We start from the raw sequence: 11,056 nt of genomic DNA on the forward strand, positions 1-11,056 counted from the left end.
ATATGCCTATGTTATTGATATCAATGAAGATCAAAAGTAGGAAAATTTATTCGCGAATGGTTGATCTTTCGCGAAACAAGCACGCGCCCACGTCAATTTGGTACTAGAATAATGTCCATTCCTTGCGTGGAAAATGAATGATTGTTGACACACGATTTTTAATCAATTTTCTTTTAGTTTTATTTTTCAAAATTCAGTAAAAATTCACAAAAAAAATCAAAAAATTAAAAAATCAACATTGGAAGCCTTGGCCAAGCCTAAGGAACCAATTTGGAACAAAAAATAATTTTTCGTATTTTTCACATTTTTTAATATTTTTGGAAAATATAAAAATATTAGAAAATTCATTAAAAATACTTTTCGAGGTCACAAAAATACACAAAAATGTCCAATATTTTTAATTTAATTCCATTTTCCTATTGACCTCAATAAAAATTGAAAATTGAGTTCAATTTTAGGTGTTTCTTCACAACACCTAGAATTGAATTTGCACAAAAAGTACCAATTGAGTCTTTTTATTTGCGATTTTTGCACATTTGTTGTTTATACATTCAATTGCAGTCCCTTTGAACTTCAATTTGATCAATTGCATCCTCAATTGTGCGAATTGCACGAATTGCATAAGAATTCCCAAAATTTTTGCAATTTAGTCCCTAGGATTTCAAATTCTTAAAATTACTTTTAACCTAGGGACTATCGTGGCAAAATTAGACTGTCCCCCTAGGTTTTCATATGTTTTAAATCGATTGGCATGGGTCTCATAGTCCAATTTGGCCAAATTGACATCCAATTGAACTTTTCCCCAAATTGGCAATTTTGGAAAATTTGGGGCTTTTGTGCAAATTGATAAGAACTATTGGGAAAAATTGCATTTCTAGATAATATCTAGGCCCCTGAGTTCAATTTTGAGATTTAATTGCAAAAATTCCTAGTCAATTTGGATTAATTTTGAAAATTTGCAAAAATCTACTGTCTGAACCGGTTCAAACCGGTCTGACCGCCTGTCGAACCGGTCGAACCGGTCCAGCATAGTTTCGTCTTCCTCGGACGACTCGTGCAATTTGCAGGTTCGAACAGCAAATTTGAACGACCAAATTGTGAGCCAATTCAACTCTAATTGATTCAATTGATTGAGGGCTTTGGTTTTTAAGGTTTAGGAGCATTAATTCCCACCGGTGGCGGGGCCAGTCGTCGCCGGAGCACGGCGACATTTTCGGTCAAAGCCCCGGCACCTAGAAAAGTCAACATTCTCAAGATAGTGTCAAATTCGCGCTCGTTTGCAAGCGATTGAAGGCTTAACGGATCGGGACGGAATCCTAACGATTCCGTCACCGTCCGGCGAGCCTAAACTCGTGTGATTGGCATGTGGGAGTCTCGGCCAGCTCACGCCCGTGCGCGCGCTATTTCAAAGATCGATTTTAAAAGGCCAAAAGGATTCTAGAACAAATGGAGGTTCATTTTGGCTCGCTCACGAACGTAATAGAGAGAGAAAGAGAGAGAAGTGGAGAGAGAGATTCCCGCGTGAAGCTTTCGACGGAGCTCTGAGAGTGAACAGTAAATCGTCCGGCCGGTCACCTCGGGCCGAATCGAAGCACCGGACCACTGCTGGAAGCTTCCTTGGATTTCCCCAAAGCGATCGCCACCAACCTCGCCGCCTGAGACCGTCTGAATCGGTAAGTCGAGCTTTCAATATCTTCACCGCACGATCATGGCATCTCAACTTCACGAGCGTAATTCTTTCGATTATTGTGTTCCTTTTCATCTCTGAACCTTATCGACCACGATCGCATTGTGATTTTGCATTGATCTCTCCCTATTACATCGAGTTGAACCTCCAACGGCCGCGGCCTGGCCGGACTCCGGCCGGGCAAATTGGCAACTCCGGGCTCAATCGGAGCCCGAGGTAAGTATTCTAGACCTAATCTAAGCTTGTCTGAAGCTTGAATTCCATTGTTATGCTCTGTGCTATAAGATCCGATTGTTGGAAATTGAAACCGTGCGAGCTAGGTCTATGTCGATTGTGTGGATGAAATGCTTCGATTCCGAGATATGTTAATCTAGAGGATAAATCGAGTCGATCGCCGTTGGTTTGAGGCATTTCCGGCGAGATCTCACCGTTGGATCTCGCCGGAGAGTTATTAGCCGTCCATTTTGTTGTCGTCGTAGGGAAGAAGATGAAGTTGACGTGGCGGTCAACGTGGTCAGCACTCGACGTATCGAGCGCCGATTGGTCCAGCATGTCGCCGAGTCAGCCGGCCATTAGATCGGTTTAGTTGACTCAGCCAGATCGGACGGCCGAATAAATCGAGTCTTTTAATTGTAGGGCGTCGGATCTGAAATTTTTGTATTTTTGAAAATTAGTTTTATTAGATAGAAATAAAAAATAAAGAAACGCCGTCGTTTAGGTCATTAAGCAAGCGACGTCGTTCGGAGTAAAGACCCAAATGCGTCGTCGTTTTGATCTTCATAGGGAATGAACGGCCGAGATTGAGTCCAAGTTAGATCCCGACCGTCCATGCTATTAATTGATACGGTGTCGTTTTATAGCTAGACAGATCGACGGCCCGGATTAGATCCCAGGTTTAATCGTGGCCGTTCAAGGTATTAGTGAATGCGGCGTCGTTTAGTTTAGTAGGCTTCGACGGCCGAGATGAAGTCTTGAGATTTAATCCCGGCCGCCCATTTGATGTTGAGAAGCGGCGTCGTTTTAATGAGATCGAGTCAACGGTCGAGATGGATTCCGGAGTAGATCTTGGCCGTCCGTGTATTAGGTGATACGTCGCCGTTTTGTTCCGAGCAAGTCGACGGTTGAGATGGATTCCGTAGTTAATCTCGACCGTCCATTCTATTTTGATATATTCAGATATTATAAATTAGTTTAGAAAATCAAAAAGAAAATCAAATAAATACATATGCGGCGCCGTTTTTGTGTCAAGGGTAGTCTGCGAGCGGTCGGACCGGGTTGACCGGTTTGACCCGGTCCAGAATATTAATAAAAAAAAAAAAAAAATAAAAAGAAATTTCCAAAAATCCAAAAAATTGCAAAAATACTTAGAAAATTCATAAAAATTCCCGGATTTTCACAAAAAATTTCTAAAAATTTCTAGATCGATTCGGGACTCATAAAGTCTGGATCGAAAATTTTGAGACTTCGAGGGTTGATCTGTGTCGATCCGGAAAATTCCCAACATTTTTAGAAAATAAATAAAAAATTCAAAAAAATTAGAAAAATTAGAAAAATTTCATAAAATCACAAAAAATGGGAAATGGCCATATTCAACTGGCCCGACCCCAATTTTGTGATTTTCGAGTCCCAAACCCCAAAAATGACCATTCTACCCTTCCGGGCCTTCCGCCCCAAATTTTCCCGAACCACCCCGAAACCTAAATTTGACATTGTTGTGGGTCGATAGGGCCATTTTAGATATGTCTGTATGATTGATTAATTAGATTGCTTGTGATTATATTGATTGCGCATTTAATCTTCATGATTGTGATTGATAAGATAGAAAATTCCCATCCGCATGAATACCTAGAACTATTAAGGCCTACCTCACCCGATATCACATCTGCATGAACTCTTAGGTTAGAAAATCACTCAACATCGGTAACCGAAAGGGGGTCAATGAAAATCTTGGCGTAACCAAGTCCCCGGACCCAAAAATCTCTGGTTTTCGCGGAACCGAACGGTTTCTCCCGACCGCTCGGTAGGGTTTTCCGATCATACCCTCCAATAAATTGATCGGTGGCGACTCCAAATTGCATGTACATATTGCACATGCCACCCGACCACACTAAGGTCGATGTTCGATATAAAATTTTCTCCGACATCGCGATTCGAGTAATGGGTCTTGGGAGAGACCCGCGATTCTAAAAAATCCCGTTGACAACCGGGGTTATTTGACATATAAAAAATAAGGAACGGCTCGTTAGCCCTATTCATCCCCGGACATATTTATGAAAGGAAATTCTCAGGGGAGGGTCGCGACAATGACTTGAAGAATATTTTTCTAAACATGATCACATGTATGGCCTTGAAATAATGTTAATGAAAAATATTCTCACTTACAAATGACAATCTATGTCTATACATTTGCGTGAACGATGAAAATATTTTTCATTCATTCATTTTTGTCAGCAATATAAGTGATCATCTTTTCGGAAAAAGATTTCCAAATCACTGTTTTTTCGCAAAACAAATGATGCCACTATCATTTGTGTTGCTTAATAAAATTAGCTAATGAAAAATATTTTTATTGTTGACAATAATGTATTTCTAAACACTTTTGTGGACGATGAATATTGTTTATTCATTTTTGTATGCGACACAAAACGATGTTTTTTTAAGAAGAAACGTGTTCCAAATCTTTCATTTTCCACAAAAGAAATGAAAGTATTGGATTCGTTGATCTCATCAGACAACCATTTTCTATTCGGCCCGCGTTTCCAAAGCTTGCCCTCCATGGGCCGCGGAATTCAAGACGTCGCCCGGCCCTCTTCCTTGTGCCGCCGTCATTCGGCCTCAAGCCTCGTTGGGCTCGGTTCCTATAGATGTACATATCATCACAATTTGGATCCTTATTCGAATTTCCATACTTGCATGTTTAGTATTGCAATTGTTTCAGGGTAGTGCATAGACATACCCAATTACACACTTAGAACACTTGAAGTGACCGGGTCCATAATATGATCAAACACCTAAGCGGGTCGGAAAGGCGAGACGTTGGTTTTAGTCTCCCTAACGAGAAGGAAAGGCAACCCAACTCGTTTCATGATTCAAAATGTCAGCCCACGGGCTTGGATATAAGCTCCTAGGAATCAAAATATGGACAACTGGATTGAATCTCGAACATCGGTTGGAGAACATTATACTGGAAGAACAAGCTATGGGAGCTTTGGGCATTCCGCTCTCAAATTGAGATTGCCCGTGAGATGAGAACTGTGTCATATTTATAACCAGCGTTTCGCAGTTCCAAAGGCATTTAAGCTTTTGAAGTTGACGTGCCGAGCTTTGTATGCTTGCTGTCCGGCGATCGTGTGCCAGTAAGAGCTAAAAATCTCCGAGTGAAATCTTCGATCCGTGTCCTATCGATGCCGAATCAAGAACCAAGATGATTGGAGCTATGTATGGAACCGCCAGGCGCCAATTATGCAAGTTTAGGCTTCTGGGTCAATACCCTTTTGGTTTGTGATCATTGGAGGGACCTCAGTTTTTTGGCTTCTAGGGACGTTTCTGGCAAGACAATGTGCTTGGTCATGGACCTTGGGTGGTACAAAATTTACTACCTTTGCCTCAGCCATTACAATAGCAGACAACATAGAAAGTGAAAAAAAAAAAATGGTCGAAGTTTTGATCACGGGCACTTAGGTCTCGAAATAGAAAAACAAGCAGCAATAGTATGCGCTCATCTGGCAAGTCGAACGAAAGAACGAATGATACGTTAAACGGGATCAATCATCCACATCATCGTACTTATGAAACGACGCTCCCGCAGTTTTTGTAGGCACTATTCTTTGAGATTCTTGCGAAAGATGAAGAGAAAAACTTTAGTCAAATGATGGGTTTTGTTTGGACAATGTTCAGCACAAGTCGGGTGGTTCAGTTCTGTCCACAAACCAACTCGATTGACTACTTTCAGACCGTGGCACTTGTTACTCCACCAGGTTTTAATTCTCTTTCTCCCGCCATTTCTACACATTAAATTAATCACTCCTTTGATCTTTTCTTTCCTTGCAAGAAACGACTATAGTACCTATGTTAGGGACAAAAGTTATCCTGCCATGATCAACGATCATTCATTCGATTTCCTCGTTTCTTTCCTACCTCTCTTTCCAGGAAAATAACACAAATAGTTCCTAAATTTTGACCCAATGTGTCATGTGGTCCGTCAACTTTTAATTCATTTAACATGTTTCACGAGCTTTTGATACATGTTAGGGACAATTTCAAACATTTTCAGAAGATTTAGGGACTATATTCAACATGCACTAAAAGTCCAGTGATCACATGGAACAAATAAAACGTTCGGGGATAACATTACACATTAGAACCAAAGTTATGAGATCATTTGTGTCATTATCTTTTCCTTGAAATGCATGGCCAAACTTTCACCTTCCCACAACAATTCCGGGAAAAAATTATGGTGTGGTCCACGGCTGTAGGTACTATGTTAGATGAGAAAAATTTAATATGAAGAAATTAGCTCTCTTTTTTTGGTCAGAAATTAGCTCTCTCTTGGCAAATTATTTTGGCTGCTCACTCTTTGAACAATCACGTTGATTAGACAAACGGTCAAAGCATTGTTTCCATCGTCATTTGGTTGACCAAGATTTTGACTAATAATTCGTTCACCCCTTTTTCCCGTCAATCACCGTCACAAGCTAAGCTATGCGTAAGGAGAAAAAGAAGGGTCCTTTCAAATCCTCTCTTGCAATAATCTAAATAATGATGTATGGTAACAAATAAACTAAGGATTGCGGCAGCAAGGAACAGAAAATTGCCAGTTTAGGAGAAATTTAGACGATGAGAAGCAGGGGTATGATGATAATCAGATATTAAATCACGCATTTATTTAACTGTTTAAGTTTTTAAAATAGTTTATAATGGTCCCATAAACTTTCATATGATATGAAAGTAGGAGGTCTCAAATTCAAATATTTTCACTTCTATACAGAGCCATCACAACCCCATTAAATGATATTCTTTTTTCTCTCTCTCTATAGAGATTTGCATCTAGACAAACTGTGTTGATGATGAGGGAGCCAATTGATGTTGGCTCGATCATCGCCGGGCTGGCGAAGCCACGGATCGCTGTGGTGGACAAAAGCTTTAGCTTTCCCGACAGCTACAGAGCCACCGGCTCGACTGGGGATCTGTCCGATCTGCTTCGCGAATGTTTGTCATGTGGCCGGGCGGAAACATTAAAGATTCCATTACCGAACCACCCCCATAAGTGTTTCGAGAAATAACCGGACCCTACAGGCTACAGCCTGTCAGAGTAGGGCATGGGTTGGGGGGGTTACTCTGCGATAATCGTTCATCTTCTCTACAGCTAAAGGCAAAGATCCAACCCCGAGTGCCACCTACATTTTCAGTCCATCCTATGGACACCACAGCTCGTTGCTTTGAAAAATACAAGAAAGAAGAAGAACCGCTGTGTTTGTGTGATCCCACATTTATGACGAGCGCCATCTAGCCATCCTAGTAAAACACGAAACTGGGAGGGAAACGTTAGTTCGGGTTTGGTAAGAAAACGACGCGAGTCAATGGGTGGCGTTAAACCTCTGTCGCTAAAAGAGTCGCCCTACAAACTTGCGGTGACGGCGATACCGAGAGCGATCCGTTTGCACGGCACGAGGCATAAAACAACATCGTGAAAGGGAAATACCAACTACGACACGACGCCATAGACACGATTGTAATTCTTTTTTGCCATATGAGATAGAAAGTTACGACTTATGCTAATTATATTGATTGTGAGTCATACTCTCCATCGACGTGAAAGCACGGAACAAGAGGGTAGGAGATCCAGAGCCACCTCGGCGGGGTCACAAGGTGGCCGCCAAAGGGCTTGTATAATTTTCGTCCATATTTTGATGATAGTTTGGGTTTTGGAACCATGAATAGCTAACGGGCAGAGTTGTAACAGAGAGGTGGGAGATACAAATTACGGTGAAATTTGTTGTTTGACGTAACTCTAATTTAAGGGTGAATCGAATAAAGTTATCTCACGAACTTTCTTTTTTCGTTTTCAATCTCCATTTTATTATGTTTGCATGCATAATCTTAACAAATCCGAATTATTACTTATTGTCAACACAAACACAATATCTCCAATAAAAATCCTCGATTCAAACGACAGCGGATACACAAGTAGTTGCTAGAAGAAGTTGTGCTGGGCTACGCTGATCTCCAACTGAAATCCCGTGCTCGAATCGGCACGCCAACGTGCTCCGACGATTAACCAGCGTAACCAGATCGGAAAGTTAGTTAAAACGGATGGCGAGGATTGTAGCCCGAAGGTTGCCCGAAAGAAAGCGAGGCAGCTTATGGGAATCGGCCCCACTCATCAGGAAGAGAAGAAGCGTGGGAAGGATGGTCACGTACACACACTTCGTCGCCATGTGGTTGGTAATAGACCATCGCCATCACTCCTGTCCCCGACACTAATTGCTTTCGATCGTGTTATAAAACTTGTCTCTTGACGACGATGATGAATGAGCGAGCGAGCAGATGGGAGGGAGGGACCGGTCCCTTACCAAAACACTCTTTGAAAAAAGCTACCTCTTCTCTTTTTTGAGTGCTCTAAAAGCGTTCCCTCTTTGCTTTTTTTTTTTTTTTTAATCTATTGATAGAGAAATATGGAATTGCTTTGTATATCGTCAAAGAGAGCGCATTTAGAAAGGAATGAGTAGAGAAAAAGCTTGGAGGGGAAGATGAATGATAGGACGACGGGGGCACCACGTATGATTTGGATCTTCGCTTGAATGGATGGAACGTCATCATTCGGAGTGAGTATGATTTCAAGATAGAATCGGAAATTGGAGACCCATTCGGTTTCAAGTTTCGGAGTACGGAGGATATAAGTTCGAAGTTTCAAAAATTGGAAAACCGGTTTGAACTGGTGAAATCTGAAACAAGTCTTTGTATTTTTCTTGTTTTGTGTTTTCGGGCGATTCTAAGATGTTCCATGGCGTCCGATAATGAGTGTGTGATCTGAAACCAGTAGTCCGAACTTCCATTTTCTGCAATATCCATGACTAGGACTTTTAATTTGTAAAAACAAATGATGATCATTAGAGGTGATGATTCAATGTAATTATTCAATGAAAAATACATGTGGAACCCGAGTAGACCTTAGAACCTGTGACAAGGTAGGTTCCATGTTTCAAAAATTAAAAAATCGGTTCCGACTGGTAGGTTCCATGCTCCAAGTGAAACCTAGATTGACTTTGGAATCTCTCACCCCTAATCGTGATGAGATATTATTATGCGTATTCAAATGCATATGCTCCCAAGTCCGAACGCAACCAGACGGCGAGATCGAGTGAATTCCACGTGGAATCTCTCGTATCTTAACGTACATCACGACCCTGAATGCTTTAGAAGTGCGTATACCGCTTATGTATTAACATTTTTCATGACACGGAGAAGACGCCCTCCTAGAGTACTTAGCTTTTGGGTCCATAGAGTGTCTTCGTGACCTAATGAACCGGGTAAGGCCACGAGACAAAGCACATGTCTGTCTTCACTTTGTGTCCGAAAGTTTTTGCGCTCGATCTAGGAGAAAAAAAAAAACGCACGAGATTGTGTTGGGATGACCTGGACAACCCGCAAAAACTTTACGCTCGTGAGATGTTGTTTGAAGCATAGTTGCATTAATATATGATTAGCTTAATTACTTTACCTTAATCTATAGCCCGTTTCTAGTTGAACTCATCGTTGTCCAGTCAACGATTGCTGTCATATTTTTCTTATTGCAACGAGAAAAAAAAAAACATTATGTTCTCCGTGTTTCATTAATTTTTTTTAAGTCTAAGTACTATTGAATAATCATATCACAAGACAACCATTTGTCAACTAACCTTGTACCCAACTTAGATTCGAATTCCTTTGTCTCATCATACAGTTGGGTCCGCTTAGGTAGGAAAAAGGTTCCTTCAGCAATAAACTTTGGGTTGGCTTCAAGAGAAAATAGTAGACTAATGCTTTCTGATGATTTTTTTTTTTTTTTTTGTACCTTTGGCTTGTCAAGGATGCTTTCGTTCTTGAAGATCTCCTAACTGTTAGAAGATTTTGAGCAGGTGAGAACAATGGGATATACAAGTATGAATGGTTAGATGCTCGTTAACTTTACATTCGGATTTGGAATGACACGAAGTATCTAAAAGATAAGATTTGGGTGTCATGAATTATGATCCTCATGGCTCCCTATGCTTAGGAGCTTGATAATTTTCGACTTAAATAGATCGAGCAAAGGGTTTGATATCTTGCTCCGATACTGATATTGGGTGGTTTTGAGTTTTTTTCATCTCAAAAATTAGCTTGAAAAGTTATGCTTCCTTCCATGTACTTATCATCAGCCCCTTCCGCAACCGATATGGGATAACCCAACAATCTAGTCCTTGTGTTAATAACGTGAGCTCTGATATTATGGCAGATTTTATGGGACTGCTGTAAAAAATTAAAACTACCAGATGAAAGCATACTTTGTTATTTTCATATTCCATCATGTATGGTTGAATTGGTTCGCTCCGGTTTTTCTTTTGCCAAAAGTTTCTGCCGGAATATATTGTGTATCCAATCTGACGAAGTTCTCTATTAGTTAATAGCTCGAGGGCGGACGCAAAATATTCCCCTCTCCCTCTCTCTCTCTCTCTCTTTTCACGTACGACATTTGAATACGAGTTCCTGAACTTGTGATTAAGAATCGTTCTTGGGGAATGGCCTGCACGATTAAGAAGTGTTAGGACGTGCATCAGCAGCGCATGCCCCACACGGCAAAAAGAGACGAGACCTTTACCATTCGGAGACGCTGCCGTTCGCTCGTACACGACCGGGCAACGAGAGGGGAGACAGTATTGAACGACATCATCATTCGATACGATAAATTTAAAACCCAAGAACTAATTTTTTGCTCCTTTTTATGCTTAATTGGAGCCTATTGTCCTTGGCCGAATATAATGACTGAAAAAAATAGGTGCTTATGTTTGACTTAGCTGGAAATGTGATGGACAGTTGGACCAAATAACATCCGAATGAACTAGGAAGTATTCGGGAAAAATATTTAAAAAGTCCTAGACCTATTATACGTATGTTGATTCCGTCATAAACCTTTTTCATTTGGGTAATTTAGTCCTAAATCTTTTCATTTGAATAATTTAGTCCATCCGATTAATTTTGGTCAGAGGTTACTGACATATACGCCAACCGTCTTACATGTGGACAATTTTTCTTGTTTTTTTTTTTTTTTTCCTTTTTCCTTTTCTTGTCTTTTCCTTTTGTGCTTTCTTTTTTTCACTGTGGCCAGTGAGGAGTCATGGTCACAATGGCTTA

Source organism: Rhodamnia argentea, chromosome 4 (genome assembly GCF_020921035.1).
Source record: "Rhodamnia argentea isolate NSW1041297 chromosome 4, ASM2092103v1, whole genome shotgun sequence".
In the NCBI taxonomy this organism is placed as follows: Eukaryota; Viridiplantae; Streptophyta; class Magnoliopsida; order Myrtales; family Myrtaceae; genus Rhodamnia; species Rhodamnia argentea.